This window comes from Hyla sarda, chromosome 6 (genome assembly GCF_029499605.1).
Source record: "Hyla sarda isolate aHylSar1 chromosome 6, aHylSar1.hap1, whole genome shotgun sequence".
NCBI lineage: Eukaryota > Metazoa > Chordata > Amphibia > Anura > Hylidae > Hyla > Hyla sarda.
Genome location: NC_079194.1, coordinates 156,404,942 through 156,422,758, shown reverse-complemented (window position 1 = coordinate 156,422,758; position 17,817 = coordinate 156,404,942).

Below are 17,817 nucleotides of genomic sequence, written 5' to 3'. Positions count from 1 at the left end.
CATGTGTCTCGAGAAACGCCCAGTTTAGAAGCAAATCCCCATAGCAAACCTCTTCTAAACTGGGCGTTTCCCAAGACAGGTGTCATCAGAGAGAACTTAGACAGAAAAGAACAACCTTAACTTCAGAAGCTCATAAGTACTGAAAGGATTAAGATTTTTAATAGAAGTAATTTAGAAATCTGTTTAACTTTCTGGAGTCAGTTGATATATATTAAAACATTTTTTCCTGAAATACCCCTTTAAATGTTTTGTACTCTGCGGGTTAGAATTTCATTCATTCTCAATGTCCTATGTCCTCAGCAGTCAATAAGTTACTCAATACCCCCTGCTCACGTTCACAGCAAATATCTGCAGCCGAGCCAATTAGTGTTTTTATGACTTCACTGAATAATGAAATAAAGATGCTTGGAGGAGAGATTTACATTTCTTGCAGTCTTTTTATTTCTTGGTTTTATACTAATTGCTGTTCCAGGGTGATACTTGTAATATAATGTATTTATTTACTGTAATTCATGATCCGAGGAAACGTTTCAGACTCCTTTTTTAGTTTTAAGATCTACATAAAAATCCCTCAAGGCATTGCGGAGTCAGCCACAAGGGAATGTTATCCACTCACAAGAGACACAGTCAATGCCTACATAGGGATCATAGTGCACTGTTCTTTTCTGAACTCCATCCCTTTTCTTTTCATAACATATCTTTAGGCATGGTACACATTAGAGCCCTGCATTGGGATTTGGACACAGTGGGTCCCACAGGAGCTAATAAAAAAACTTACGGACAGTAATGAGGTTGTTGTGGGCAGGAGCGGCTGGTCACAGATCATACAGTGGGTCCCGCAAAATCCTGCACAGTCCCGGCACAAGGGACTGATGAAATGGGATGCAGGGCACATTCTAAAAGCTGTGAGAAAATGTTTGCGGGAGCAGGTGGGATTGGACACACATGTTGTGGTAACAGGTGGGAGTGAAATTAACACCTTGTGGGAGTGCGCAGTAATGGTCAGACTGGTCACCAGCAGAAGCGGGATTAAGAAGACAGTCTAGCACAGGGCTCTAGTACACATAGCTAATTTGCTGCATGGCCAATTAACATGTGGCAAACTGTGTGTTTATCACCAGTTTTTGCTTTTCTTGGTGATTTTTATTTTTTATTTCATTTATTTATTTTAGTTTTTTTTTTTTTTTTATGGTAAACACTTTTACTATACGTGTTTCACCTGCTACCACTACATGTAAACTCAGCCTTATATCAGGCAGAACATTAATGATAATATTTTAGGAGTTTCCTAATGTGGCTTTTCTGAGTTGCTGCAGTATAAATACATATTAAGTGAGCTGGGAGATGTGCAGCGACTCAAAGTTCAGAGAGTTGATAGACATATGGAAATATCTCCAGAACCTTCAGGAATTGTTTTAGGATCGACATATACTAGTAAACACAAGCAACACAACAGCAATGGCCTTTGTATGTCACCTGGGGGGGACCCAGATACAGTTGACCAAAAATTATAGCAAAGAAAGGAATATATTTCTTGTTACGGAGCAAAATCTAAGATTAATTACTGCAGTGCATCTGAAAGGGGCCTGGAACTATAAGGCAGATTTCCTCAGTAGGCACAAACTAGACTTTAGCGCCTTGGGCCTTCAAACTGATAACAGAAAAATGTGTGTGTTAGACCTATTTGCAACTTGGAAAAAGTGCAAGGTACAAAAATGTTACTGTTTAAACCCCAGAGACTGCTGAACAGCAGTGGGTGCTCTCACCCAGGACTGGTTGTTAGGCTTGACCTATGCCTTTCCGGTTCTCCCACTAATACCTAGAGTTCCGAGGAAATTTCTGTCTTAGCCATGCTGTCTCATTATCATAGCCCGCTATGGCTAAAACAGAGTTTGTTTTCTCCAAAGGGTAAGTTCACACTGCGAAATTCCGCGAGTATAATTCTGTGCAGTGTGAACTGTACCATTAGTGTGAATGGGTCTTCCCTGAGATCCGTTCACACTGCGGAATTTCAGCGGCGGACAATTCCGCGAATACTGCATAGCCATCAATAGAGACGGCGCAGTGCCCCACAGTCCTACCACCGAAGTATCTTCGGCGGCAGCCACCTGACGGAATCTTCGCAAGTGGAATTTCGTAGTGTGAACGTACCCTCACAGGAAAAGCATATCTTCCTCCTAGTCCTTCCCAACCTTCTGTCTTAGGGACCTGTTTGGCATTCTTCTCAAATCCAAAGTCTACATTGGACTGCTTGGAAATCCATATTAGGGGCTAAAGGATTTTCTAAAAATGTGATAAACACTCTCCTGTAAAGCAGTGAATCTTCCTCTTTCTACTTTTAAGGAAGAAAGTATTGGAATCATACCAACACTTCTGTCTAGACTGCCCTGCTATAAGGTTGTCATGTACCAGCAAAATCAATGCCTGCACTGTATTTAAGAACATATGCCACTACATGAGTCGTAGGGGTTTGTAGCCCCCTTCCCACTAAATCTAGGGGTCCCATACAATCTAGGGGTCCCATACAATAATTCAAAGGGCGAAAAACCTCCCTTTAAGCAAATAACAAAACCTGTACATGTTTTTACTTCATATTTTTAAGGTCTGGAAGAAAGGCACCTCTTGTTGTTGCAAACATTCCCTATTGGTCTAGCTGAGACACTGGAGAGAGTGTGATAGTCCAAGGTTTAAAACCTCTGGGGTCCTGTTGCTAGTCCCAGAAAGTCTATAAATTAACCATTTAGTAAATGTGTTCTACCCAAGCTTCCTTCAGAAAGGTGAGCTTATATTTAGAGACCAGAGGTAATTAATTAAAATATTTAATCTGAGAAAGGGTTTTTACAGTTCTATGTAAATCCAAAAACAAATGGCATAGAGGTAACAAAAATATAATTTCTATTTTTGTTGTAGATTTTTTAATTACTTCTATTAAAAAATCTTAATCCTTCCAATACTTTTCAGCTGCTGTATAATACAGAGGAAGTTGTGACGTTCTTTTCAGTCTGACCACAGTGCTCTCTGCTGACACCACTGTCCGTGTCAGGAACTGTCTAAAATGGGAGAGGTTTGCTATGGGGATTTGTTCCTGTTCTGGACAGTTCCTGATATAGACAGAGTTGTCAGCAGAGTGCACTGTGGTCAGACAGAAAAGAACAATTCAACTTCTTCTGTTGAGAAGTACTGGAATGCTTAAGATTTTTTAACCCCTTAAGGACCAGGACGATTTTGGCCTTAAGGACCAGACCAATTAAATTTTTGCATTTTCGTTTTTCCCTCCTTGCCTTCTAAAATCCATAACTCTTTTATATTTCCATCCACAGACCCATATGAGGGCTTGTTTTTTGCATTACCAATTGTACTTTGTAATGACATCCCTTATTTTACCATAAAATGTATGGGGCAACCAATCAAATATTATTTATGTGGGAAAATTGAAAAGAAAACCGCAATTTAGCAAATTTTGGAAAGTTTTGTTTTCACGCTGTACACTTTCTGGTAAAAATGACATGTTTTCTTTATTCTGTGGGTCAATACGATTAAAATGATACCCATCTTATGTGCTTTTCTATAATTGTACCGCTTAAAAAAAATCTCAAACCATTTTAGCAAAATTAGTATGTTAGAAATTGCCCTATTTTGACCACCTATAACTTTCACATTTTTCCGTATATGGGGCGATATGGGGGCTCATTTATTGCGCCATGATCTGTAGTTTTTATCAGTATCACTTTTGCTTAGGTTGAACTTTTTATAAATTTTTAATAAAAAATTTTTGGAATAAAATGTGACAAAAAAGCAGCAATTTTGGACTTTTTTTCTTTTTTTACGTTTACGCCGTTCACTGTACTTTTTTTTTACTTATTTTTTTACTCTTTTTAAGGGACTATTCATAGCAATCATTTGATTGCTAATACTGTTCAGTGCTATGTATAGGACATAGCACTATACTATACGCTATCGCGGATGTCTGCCATTACCGGCGGGTCCCTGGCTGCTGATGGCGGCGTGTAAATGTACGTCATGGTGCGTTAAGTACCACTTCGCCATGACGTACATTTACGTCCATTGTCTTTAAGGGGTTAATAGAAGTAATTTACAAATCTGTTATACTTTCTGGAGCCAGTTGATTCCAAAAAAAATGTTTTCCACCTGAGTACCCCTTTAAGGCCTAGGTGACTGATCTTTGAATCACAAGTCCTTCCAATTGTCCAGGTTAGAAATTTTTATCTTATCCTTAGTTTTATGACCTGGTTTTTGGCTGGCGTAGGCTAGAGATATCTGGTGTTGGGATGTGGCTGAAAAGGTTATAATACAAGAAAACTGTTCAATACACACACACACACACATACGCTATTAAAATACCTAATGAGTGAAATCTCACTCGGGTCTTGCACTAGACAATATACACATACACAATTAAAATACACAAGGATCGATTTCACACTTGGGCCTGGCACCTCCCCCTTAAAATGAGGACAGAGAGATCTTGCCTCTGTAGGCTTATATTCTGTCTCTATTAACTTATTATATTTTAGGAGGATAAGACTCCAGTGAAGCTGTTTACCATTATTACCTGACACTCTGTCTAACCAATGGAGCAGGTTGTGATAAGTTATAACAGTAAAATCTCTGCCATACAGTTATGGCAGCAATTTTTGCGAATCTAGATATTCCGCATATACCACTTTTCTAGGCAATGGCTTCTTACTAAGGAAGAGTATTTGGGTATTCTTTCCCATTTGAGTTAACCTGGCTAAGAACAGCCCCAGCACAAATTCAGAAGTATCTGTTTGTAGGGGTAGTGTAGGGGTAGTGAGGGGTAGGATGGGTAGAGGGGTCTAGGATAACAGAGGGGTATGAGGGAGGAGGACAGAGGGCTATGGGGGAGGAGGACAGGGGAGTCTGGAGGAGGAGGACAGAGTGGTCTGGGCACATAGGGGTCTGAAGAAGGAGGACAGAGGGGTATGAGAGAGGAGGAGGACATAGGGGTCTGAGGGAGGAGGAGGGCTAAGGGGTCTGGGAGAGGAGGACCGAGGGGTCTGGGGGGCATAGGGGTCTGGAGAAGAAGAGAGGAGTCTGGAGGAGGAGGACAGAGGGGTCTGGGGGAGGAGGACAGAGGGTTCTGGGGGAGAAAGACAGAAGGGTCTAGAAGAGAACAGAGGGGCCAGGGGGCAGGGGGATCTGGAGACGGAGAACAGGGGAATCTGGAGGAGGAGGAAGACTTAAGGGGCACTCCGACCCTAATACATCTTATCCCCTATCCAAAGGATAGGGGATAAGGTGTCTGATCGTGGGAGTCCCGCCACTGGGGACCCCCGCAATCTGTCATTCAGCACCCACCTTTGCGAGCTCTCTGCAGCGCTGGAGGTTCCAAGTTTGCAGCGTGATGACCATCCCGCCCCCTCACATAGACTTGATTAGCATCACACGGGGGCAGAGTCGTGAAGTCATGACACTCCGGCCCAATGGTCGTCACGCTGCACACTCGGAGCCTCCAGTGCTGCGGAGAGCTAGCAAAAGGTGGGTGCTGATTACAGACTGCGGGGGATCCCCAACGGCTGGACCCCAGCGATCAGATATGTTATCCCCTATCCTTTAGATAGGGGATAAGATGTATTAGGGCGGGAGTACCCCTTTAAGGGTCTGGAGGAGGAGGACAGAGGGGTCTAAAGAATGACATAGGGGTCTGCAGGACGTGGAGGAGTCTTAGGGGCCATAGGGGTCTGGAGGAGGATATAGGTGTCTGGGAGGGAAAGAGGTGATGACAACAAGGGGTCTGGAGAAGGACAGCACTGAGGTGGCAGTATTATTTTCAGAGCACAGTGTGTGGCAGGGTCATATTTGGGGGCACAGTGTGTGGCACGATTATAATGATTAATCTCTGTATAGAGCCAATACCATCCAGGCATCAATCTCTGCATAAGGAAGATGTAGCTCTGAAAGAAGTCCTGTTGCCTGTACAAGATGAAGACTACAGAGAAGACATCACTCAGGTCACTATATACCATTGTATAGTCTGCCTGACTGTTCCATCACTGCTGTAGCTACTTGTAGGTTCTGCAGAAATGATGGGTAAAACTGTACCCCAATCTGTGGTTCTCCAGCTATTACAAAACTACAACTCCCATAATGCCTGAGGGTTTCCTTCTGTTAACTTTGCCACAGCTGGAAAGTCGCTTTAACCAAGGTGATCAGTGAGGGTCCCAGCAGTCGGACCCCCCACATAAAAGATGGGCTGCTTAGATTAAAATCCTTGGTCCTATTTTTGTATGTTTTAACCATTTTTATGTAATATATCTGGCTTACCACGCCCCCTTTTCTTCAGACGGCAGTCTTTTAAAAAATATTTATAGAAGCTTTGTACCGCTTATACTTTGCATCTGCAATTGAAAAAGGGTAGGCTTATACCCGAAACGAGTTTTGCTCATGAATGTACCTGCTGAGTGTCTTTTAAATAAAGTACAGCTGTATTAAATATACCAGTCACGTTTTACTATATATGAGATAGCTCCATTCCTTGGAGTTTTTTTTCTTTCTTTTTTTTTTCTTATGTATTTTTGGTCCCAGTCTGGGCATGCCAGGGGCTACTTGACTTTTAAATTACCTTCAGCCCAAACATCCTCAATCTCCTTCTGGAATCTGGATATGAGCCTTAACATCTGGGGATACCCGGTAGGCTACATTTCTTAAAGGTGATTGATCCCCAGTATCTATATGGTTGGTGGCTAGAGGAATTAGCTCTGGTTTCCCAGTAAAGGTGACACTGAATGGGTCTAGTACCTTATTCAGCTGTATTTTCCTTTCAGCAGAGAGCTGTGGGTTGATCACCACATCCTGTAGGGATCCCTGCCTCTTATCTTCTACTACTAGGTCCAGTAAGTGATCACTACCCAGGCCCTCATATAGTATACTACATACTTGATGAGTTCTAGATGCTGCAAAATGGGAAAGGGACCCTCCCGGTAAGCTTGCTACTTATTCTGGCTGATGGGATTCAGAACCATCACCTTCTGTTAAACTTCACAGACCCGGTCCCTAGCGTTGGAATCATACCAATACTTCTGTCTAGACTGCCCTGCTATAAGGTTGTCATTACCAGCCAAGTCAATGCCTGCATCCTGTGCATCCTGTCCCTAAATTTAAAAACATATGCCACTACAGAAGTCTTAGGGATATGTAGCCCCCCCCCCCACTAACTATATCTAGGGCACCCCGCACTTTGCGATCATTAAAAAATTCAAAGGATGAGAAACCTGTAGACTCTCCGGGAGAAATTTATCTTTGCCGTCCTGACATTTTATTGGCTGAAATTTTGCGCAAAATTTTTGTGCAGTTTTTGCACAAGAATTTTGCGCAATTTCAAAATAGACAACTTTGGCAAAAGTGACTGAAATGCAGTGCTTCATTCTTGATTTTGCAGTGTGGACGAGATTTGTTAACTGTGCTTATTTTCTACACATGATCTTGGTTAAATTATTAAGACTGATAAATAGCAGAGATATATGACCTCGCTAGACTATATTTTAGAAAGGAAGAACTTGAAGCAAGTTTCCTGTGTGGGAAATTTACTTATAATACTTTGCTTGGTGAGTAGGAGTTTTATCAATATCTATAAGCAGTAATTTAATGCTTCGATAGATTATGAGTCGATTCTTCTGCAGGCAGTATGAAGTCTTACAATATCCTAAGACTATAAACTCAATATTTAGATAATTATCCACATTATCCAAATTAGTCTTACACAAAAATGGTATTCCATTTAATTATCTTACCAAGTATATGTAAGAACCTCGTTTCCATTCCCAGGGAAACTGGATGGTCCATCATCGCATCGTCCTGGATAGCCATTGGTTCGATACCATGTGATCAGTCCGGCTTACTGGGATCTCACATGGTTTTCATGGCTTCCATCTTGTGGACCTCTTTCAGTGGCACACTTCTTTGTCTAACTCTTTTTCTCTAGATCTGGGTCCCCCTCTTTTCTAGGTCCCTTGTCTCTTGAACATGGTTTATCACCATGTTCTAATCAGTAAGACACACACCCTAAATTGGAATCCCCCAATGAATGCAGGTTGGGCGTGTACATATTATAATGACTATGACATCACTATAATACCCAGAATGCATTTCAGGTTGGTGTAATGTCAACTACCCATATGCTATGAGATGCTATTGCATAGGAAATCAGCATCATTACCACTAAGGGTTAACTGTCCAAAGTTGATTTCAAACCCACATTCCACACATGATGTATAGGGCCCTAAATTAGAAGTATAGGAATTAAATTTGGTGCATATACCAAATAACCATGGTGGGCAATCAGACATAGAGTCACCAGTTAGACATTTCCCACACTATCAAATTTATAGAGAAGATAACAATACAATGTCTCTTTAACACAGTGAATCTCTCTGTCCATTCAAATGGGTAAGGTGCAGTGGAAAGCAGGATACAATCAAAGAGAAAAAGTCCAGCGCTAGTAGGTGAAGTGGATAAAATTCACAGGCTTTAATAATTCCTTAAAACATCAGCTTACAGGCATGTACAGAAGAAGCAAAAGCTCAGCTTGACACGTTTCGGGGCATCCCACTTTTTAGAGAAAAAAAGCTTGCTTTTGAAAAAGTGACAAGCCACGAAACGCATAAAGCTGAGCTTTTGCTTCTTCTTTTGTACATGCCTGTAAGCTGTTGTTTTAAAGGAATCAATAAAGCCTATGAATGTTATCCACTTCACCTCCTAGCGCTGGACTTTTTCTCTTTGATTATACAAATGTGCACACCCTAAATGAGAGAAGATAAATCAAATCATTTTATTGCAGAACAATTACAAAAAGACACAGACATTTAAAAACACTTAAAAAGCTCAAGACAGAGCCGCCCTGCATACCCTCTCCTGGACTGCCTTACTGTATACGATGAAAAAGATGACCCACTCTCAAAACAGGGAACCACTAAGATGAATAAAGTGCCCATACACACATATGGTAAGCAATACAAAAAAATGCAAAAATTGCTGTGTGACAAGCAAATCAAACATTATCAAAGTGACATGATAAGGAAAAAGTATATGCATGAAGTGAGATAAAGTAATGCTGCCCTTAAGCAGCAGATGCCAGCAATAGGTCAAATATCAAGATGGTGGTCAGAGGTACAGTGTCCACTAAGTCCCCACATGCTCCTTTGCCTACATGGCAACTTCCTCAGGGGCGCACTTACAAAAAAGGAGCTATCCTAATTTTATGCTGACAAGAGCTGAGAATATAGCCAATAACAAAATCAGAAGCCAACTTATTTTTTTATTTCTTTTTCTTTTGGATAAATAAGTTAAACCCACCTTAGTGCTACAGTATAGTACCCAATTTTCAGCTATTTCTAATATAGTTAGAAAATATCTACAAGTACTATATGATGATTATGAGCATAAAAAAATACTTTAGAATGGGTGTCGAGGGGAGTTACCCGTGGCAACATGCTATCAACTACTATGTTACATTCTTAATCCCATAAAACATAGTTGGACTATGTAGGTTTCTATAAATGTGGTTCTACTTTATGTAGAACTTGTATGTTCACTAAGCCATGCAAGATATTTTGTGATAATGACGACCCCAAGATACATAGTGTCCAACAACATAGAAATTGTACTTCATACAATGTTATTTATATTATTGAGTGTACTTTGTGTCATTTAAAATACGTGGGTAGCACCTGGAGGAGATTTAAAACTTGATTTCTAGAACACTTAAAGTGGTACTTCACCCCTGGACATCTCATCTGATGTCTGAATGCGGGGTTCCAGCCATTGGGACCGCGATCTCCGGGCCAGCACCACAGCATTCTGAACACGGAAGCCATGCCCCCTCTATTCCTGTCTATGAGAGGGGGCACGACGGCTAGTACACCGCCATCACGCCGCTTCCTATAGACATAAATGGAGGACCAATCAACACTGACATGTAAAAAGTTTTCTATAGTGATAGGGACACATACATAGTACTCTACAACATACATACTACAACATAGTACTCCATAGATTTTACCTGCACTGATTATAGCATTGTGCTGTTTACCTCAGAGAATTGTCTAGATTGGATTCTACATAAGAATGGCTGTGATCTGTCATAAGGTTCTGCTGTTATTGTGTAAATTATAGTAAATATGTTGGGACACAAAAGGTGCAAAAAAACACAAATTTCTGCACTATGAGACTTGTGCTCGCCAGAAAACTGAGGTACATGACTTAAAAATTTCCATATTGAAAGGTGTAGAAACTCCTCACATTAAATATTTATTCAGCTTTATTCAAATAAACCAGAAATGTTTAACAGTGGTTTCTTTGCAATGGCTTATAAAGTCAGTTCTGCTACATCTGTTTCCTATACCCATATGCCTGGGAGTTACCAACTGTGTATCAGTGAGAGCTGCGCAGAGACCTATAAGGATGATCCTGTCACCATTACTTGGATTCTGCCTGAAAGGAGTTTACCATTATTGACAGGCCTAGAGAGTCATGCTGGAAAGGGCGCCAGACGTTATGCATTTTCAAGTAATCTGACAAAAAGCATCCTGGCAGCTTATGATTGTTGTGTAGAGAGCTTTTTATCCCGGCCAGTCTGATGTCTCATGACGTCTAAAGTCTCTGCCATGGAGAAATTCAGATTGCATGCGTACTAATACAAAATGACAAGAATTCCAGGAATAAGATGTGACTAGGGCTCGGGGATGTTATAAAACATTATTTTCACTACAAGATTATGAAGGGAAATGTATATTACAAAGAAAATGAGTAAAAGTCCTTGTTTGAGCTGCTAAAAATTCTATACTTGTATATGGGTTCTAAGAAAGCTGGGTTGGGTGACACCCAGCTTTCCCAGATTACCATGGTGGAGAAAAGAATATAGTGTTGCCTAACAAGCCAGCATTACTATTCAGTAACTAGACCAAGCTCCAAAGAGCTCTAATAGTGGCCATAGGCCACATACAGCTGAGAAATACCAAATGTGATTCTGGTTACCACCAATAAGGCTGTGGCCTTAATATATTTGCAAATTATTGCAGAGGAAGACACCAAAGAATGAAAAAGCTAAGGGCAACCTCAATGGAAGGTAATTGCTGCCATCTTGTTTGTCACTTCACTTCAGGAGTCCTAGTCTGTGCCATGCAATGTTCTTCCTAATTAAATGGATTGTCAAAAATAGAAATATGCTGCTTCCTTTTTGCAAAAACAGCACCACTCCTGTTCACAGGTTGTGTCTGGTACTGCTGCCCAGTCCCACTCACTTCAATGGAGCCGAGCTGCAATACCAGACAAAACCTGTGGACAGGAGTGTTGCTGTTTTTGCAAAAAAAAAAAAAAAAAAATTGCATTTTTGTAAACCTAGACAACCCCTTTAATCCTGTCTGAAAAATGTTTTCGTACGGTGAGGTCATATTCCACTTTGTACCATTTTGCTAGGACAGCAGAGCTTGAACACATCCTCAGTCCCCGGTGATGACCTTCAGGAACAGGTTGTTTTCTGCTCAGAAGAAAATTGTAATTCTGAAGTGATGCATTTCATGTTTCCTGGAATAACAAGAAAAACATGGTTGGAGAAGCAGAATAATAGATTAAGATAATGAAAATGAATTTTCTGTGGAGGCAGCAAGGGACAGATAGCACAATACTCGATAATACAGGGGTCTTAACAGCATTGTATGCCACCAGTGTCTAATGAGAAGAGGTTTGACTGCCATGACTTTTGCCAGTCTCTAGAACTAAAGCACTACACCACTCCTGTGGATTTCTTCAAGGACCATATGGGCTGATCACAGAGCTGTCCAGAAAACCTTTGCAAAGCCAACAGGAGATAAAGTAGCATATTACTTTCCAAATACTGCTGCCACTTTGTTTTAGCAACATAATTCCCAATAACCGTGGCAAATTCTAACACTGTGTCACACCTGTCTTTGCAAAGACAACCCATTTAAATCTTCAAAGAATATTGAGCAATTTTACTTATCATGAGCTATTTCATGTTCTTTAACCTCTTAAGGACACATCCCATTTTGGCATTGAGAACATTGGAAATTTTCATTTTAACATTTTCATTTTTTCTTCCTTGTCTTCTAAGAGACATCCCTCTTATTTTCCAACCCACAGACCCATATAAGGGCTTGTTTTTTGTAATGACACCTTTCATTTTACCCTAAAATATACGGCGCAACCAAAAATATATTATTTATGGTGGGAAATTGAAAAGAGGACCGCAAATGGGGGATTTCGTTTTTACGCAGTGTACGTTATGTTAAAACTAATATATGATCCTTATTATGTGGGTCAATACAATTAAAACAATACCAATCTTTAGACACTTTCCTATTATTGTACTACTTTAGACCAGACCAGAAAAGAACAGCGCCGAATCTTACAATTAAAAACACTGAACAATGCTGTGCCAAAAGAACAGCTCTGATTAGTGTTATTAGCGCTCCATTACTACAGGCTGCTGAGGCTGCCTACAGTAAGGGACCGCTTGATCAGATGAGCTGAAGACAGGAAGGGACCTTCTGCCTATCCTCTTAGTTTATCGGGACCACATAATTTTGTTGTAGTGATCCCGGTCAGCTCCCTGAGCTAACCAGCAATGCTATTTACCTATTTAAGCTCATCAATCAACTTTGAACACGGAATCTAAAGGGTTAATGCCAGGCATCGGCCCAATCAGCAATGTCCTGCATAACCATTGGTCCTTGCTACTGATAGTAGATATGAAGGACGCTTAGCTCCTGAGTGCACTTCATAAAACGGGAGTGAGACTATGGCGTACATTTAAAAGTAGTAAAATGAAACAAAACCTATATAAAATTGTGTATCATTGTAAAGTATTCACCTACAGAATAAAAATAACATGTCATTTTTACTAGAAATGCACTGAATAAAAACAAAACCCTCCAAAAGTTTCAAAATTGAGGGAGGGGAACTTCAATTTCCCCCACAAATATTCTTTTTTTGTTTTGTAGTATATTTTCAGGTAAAATTAAAAGGGTGCTCTGGGAGAAGTTAAGAAAAATAGAAATGCCTCCAAAGCCACCACAATACTTGTTCTGTGCCCCCTGTAGTTATCCATGTGATTTTGCCAGTTCCTGTGTCCCCTGTGGTCTCCTAAATATTATTTTTCCTTGCTTGTAGCCCAGACTACAACTCCCAGCAGTCAGTGCTGCTCTATGTAATGGCTGCCAGCCAATTGCTTTTACTATGTGTGTGCATGCTGTGCTTTGGGAAACACACTTTACATGTCTTTTCTTTCAGACTATCCTTCCCCCAGCAATAAATCATGCTATGCTCGGAATGGCAGCAGTCAGTGACACGATCTACAGCAGGAAAAGAGCAGCTGAGGAGACTGGGCTTCTCTGCCCAGGGGGAGGGGGAGATGTGGCTGTGGAGCCAGAAATCAAGTGGTGTTTGTGTTTCAGGAGGGTTGGGGCTTGTCTCAGTGAAGGTTTACACAAAGACAAGCGGGATCTGAGAATGATGTCTCAGCTGTCACTTACATGCAGGGAGTGAGAGAGAAAGAGGGAACCTGCTCTATATAGCTAATGAATTATATTTAGACAAATAAATAGGTTGGCCAGAGGAATAGGATGGGCTATGGGTTTAGTTCCCTGGAGGACCCCTTTATAGATCTGTAGATGGAAAAATACTAGAGTTATATCTTTTAGCAGGCGTCATCACTAAAGTGATGGCAGGTTTCCTTTAAGGGTCTGATCACATTACATTTGGCTAGCCTGTTGTAACATCCGCTTCATTTTTAAAATGTATTTTTCTTTTTCAATAGAACCCTAAAAGAATAAATTTTAATAGGTGTCCATTTTGGTTAAAAGCATCCATTTGTGTCTCTTTTTACAAGTTTCTGCCATAATCTGTGTTTTTTATTATTTTTAATTTTTTTAACAGGGTAAACAGACTAATTTTTCTTCTTTGTCAGGTAAAATAGTGGTAGAGATTTATCAAAACCTGTGTAGAGGAAGAGTGGTGCAGTTGCCCATAGCAACCAATAAGATTGCTTTATTTTTTGAAAAGCCTCTAAAACATAAAAGTGATCTAATTGGTTGCTATAGGTAACTGCACCACTCTTCCTCTACACAGATTTTGATAAATATCCTTTAGTATCCTGATGAATCCATTTCTATGACAGCAAGATGCTGCAGGATAGGCATTCTGTTGAACCATCCTTTTTGGCATCTGTCTTTTATCTTCAGAAAGAGGCCCCGACTCTCGGAAAGCTGTCTACACCAGTGGTCTCAAACTCAAATTATCTGGGGGCCACTGGAGGTAGCGGCTGGGTGAGGCTGGGCCGCATGTGCCCGCATTATGCCCCCATTATGCACCCCTCACATATATTGCCCCTCATCATCCACCAGCAACACCCCCCACCAGCAGTAGCACCCCAGTCATCCACCAGCAACCCCCCTGTGGTAATAGCATGAGCTGATGGATGATGGGGGTGCTACTGCTGGGGGGGGGGGGGGATTAGGTAGGCAACAGTTTCCCCACATGAGGTAGCCGTAGCACAGTTTCCCCACATTAGGTAGCCATAGCACAGATTCCCTACATTAGGTAGCCTTAGCATAGATTCCCCACATTAGGTAGCCTTAGCACAGATTCCCCACATTAGGTAGCCTTAGTACAGTTTCCTCACATTAGGTAGCCTTAGCACAGTTTCCCCACATTAGGTAGCCTTAGCACAGATTCTCCACATTAGGTAGCCTTAGCACAGATTCCCCACATTAGGTAGCCTTAGCACAGATTCTCCACATTAGGTAGCCTTAGCACAGATTCTCCACATTAGGTAGCCTTAGCATAGATTCCTCACATTAGGTAGCCTTAGCACAGATTCCCCACATTAGGTAGCCTTAGCACAGATTCCCCACATTAGGTATCCTTAGCATAGATTCCCAACATTTGGTATCCTTAGCACAGATTCCCCACTATAGGTAGCCTTAGCATAGATTCCCCACATTAGGTAGCCTTAGCACAGTTTCCCCACATTAGGTAGCTTTAGCACAGATTCCCCACATTAGGTATTCTTAGCACAGATTCCCCACATTAGGTAGCCTTAGTATAGATTCCCCACCTTAGGTAGCCATAGCAGTTTCCCCACATTAGGTAGTGCAGCACAGTTTCCCCACATTAGGTAGCACAGCACAGTTTCTCCACATTAGGTAGCCTTAGCACAGATTGCCCACATTAGGTAGCCTTAGCACAGATTCCCCACATTAGGAAGCCTTAGCACAGAGTCCCCACATTAGGTAGCGCAGCACAGTTTCCCCAAATTAGGTAGCGCATCACAGTTTCCCCAAATTAGGTAGCCTTAGCACAGATTCCCCACATTAGGTAGCCTTAGCACAGATTCCCCACATTAGGTAGCCTTAGCACAGATTCCCAACATTAGGTATCCCTAGCACAAACTCCCCACATTAGGTAGCCTTAGCACAGATTCCCCACATTAGGTAGCCTTAGCCCGGATAACCCACATTAGGTAGCCTTAGCATAGATTCCCCACATTAGGTAGCCTGAGCACAGATTCCCCACATTAGGTAGCCTTAGCACAGATTCCCCACATTAGGTAGCCTTAGCACAGATTCCCCACATTAGGTACCCTTAGTATAGATTCCCCACATTAGGTAGCCGTAGCACTTTCCTCACATTAGGTAGTGCAGCACAGTTTCCCCACATTAGGTAGCACAGCACAGTTTCCCCACATTAGGTATCCTTAGCACAGATTCCCCACATTAGGTAGCCTTAATATAGATTTCCCACCTTAGGTAGCCATAACAGTTTCTCCACATTAGGTAGCACAGCACAGTTTCCCCACATTAGGTAGCCTTAGCACAGATTGCCCACATTAGGTATCCTTAGCACAGATTGCCCACATTAGGTAGCCTTAGCACAGATTGACCACATTAGGTAGCCTTAGCACAGATTCCCCACATTAGGAAGCCTTAGCACAGAGTCCCCACATTAGGTAGCGCAGCACAGTTTCCCCAAATTAGGTAGCGCATCACAGTTTCCCCAAATTAGGTAGCCTTAGCACAGATTCCCCACATTAGGTAGCCTTAGCACAGATTCCCCACATTAGGTAGCCTTAGCACAGATTCCCCACATTAGGTAGCCTTAGCACAGATTCCCCACATTAGGTAGCCTTAGCACAGATTCCCCACATTAGGTAGCCTTAGCACAGATTCCCCACATTAGGTAGCCTTAGCACATATTCCCAACATTAGGTATCCCTAGCACAAATTTCCCACATTAGGTAGCCTTAGCACAGATTCCCCACATTAGGTAGCCTTAGCCCGGATTACCCACATTAGGTAGCCTTAGCACGGATTCCCCACATTAGGTAGCCTTAGCACAGATTCCCCACATTAGGTAGCCTTAGCACTGATTCCCCACATTAAGTAGCCTTAGCATAGATTCCCCACATTAGGTAGCATTAGCATAGATTCCCCACATTAGGTAGCCTTAGCATGGATTCCCCACATTAGGTAGCCTTAGCATGGATTCCCCACATTAGGTAGCCTTAGCATGGATTCCCCACATTAGGTAGCCTTAGCACAGTTTCCCCACATTAGGTAGCCTTAGCACAGATTCCCCAAATTAGGTAGCCTTAGCACAGTTTCCCCTCATTAGGTAACTTTAGCAAAGAATCCCCACATTAGGTAGCCTTATCCCAGATTCCCCACATTAGTTAGCCTTAGTATAGATTCCCCACATTAGGTAGCCTTAGCACAGTTTCCCCACATTAGGTAGTCTTAGTATAGATTACCCACATTAGGAAGCCTTAGCATGGATTCCCCACATTAGGTAACCTTAGCACAGTTTCCCCACATTAGGTAGCCTTAGCACAGATTCCCCAAATTAGGTAGCCTTAGCACAGTTTTCCCTCATTAGGTAACTTTAGCACAGAATCCCCACATTAGGTAGCCTTATCCCAGATTCCCCACATTAGTTAGCCTTAGTATAGATTCCCCACATTAGGTAGCCTTAGCACAGTGTCCCCACATTAGGTAGTCTTAGTATAGATTACCCACCTTAGGTAGCCATAGCAGTTTCCCCACCTTAGGTAGCGCAGCACAGTTTCCCCACGTTAGGTAGTGCAGCACAGTTTCCCCACATTAGGAAGCACAGAACAGTTTCCCCACATTAGGTAGCCTTATCACTGATTGCCCACATTAGGTAGCCTTAGCACAGTTTCCCCACATTAGGTAGCCGTAGCACAGTTTGCCCACATTAGGTAGCGCAACACAGTTTCCCCACATTAGGTAGCCTTAGCACAGATTCCCCACATTTGGTAGCCTTAGCACAGATTCCCCACATTAGGTAGCCTTAGCACAGATTCCCCACATTTGGTAGCCTTAGCACAGATTCCCCACATTAGGTATCCTCAGCATAAATTCCCCACATTAGGTAGCCTTAGCACAGATTCCCCACATTAGGTAGCCTTTGCCCAGATTCCCCACATTAGTTAGCCTTAGCACAGATTCCCCACATTAGGTAGCCTTAGCATAGATTCCCCACATTAGGTAGCCTTAGCACAGATTCCCCACATTAGGTAGCCTTCGCATAGATCCCCCACTTTAGGTATCCTTAGCATAGATTCCCCACATTAGGCAGCCTTAGCAAAGATTCCTCACATTAGGTAGCCTTAGCATAGATTCCCCACATTAGGTAACCGTAGCAGTTTCCCCACATTAGGTAGCGCAGCACAGATTCCCCACATTAGGTAGCCTTAGCATAGATTCCCCACATTAGGTAGCCATGGCAGTTTTTCCACATTAG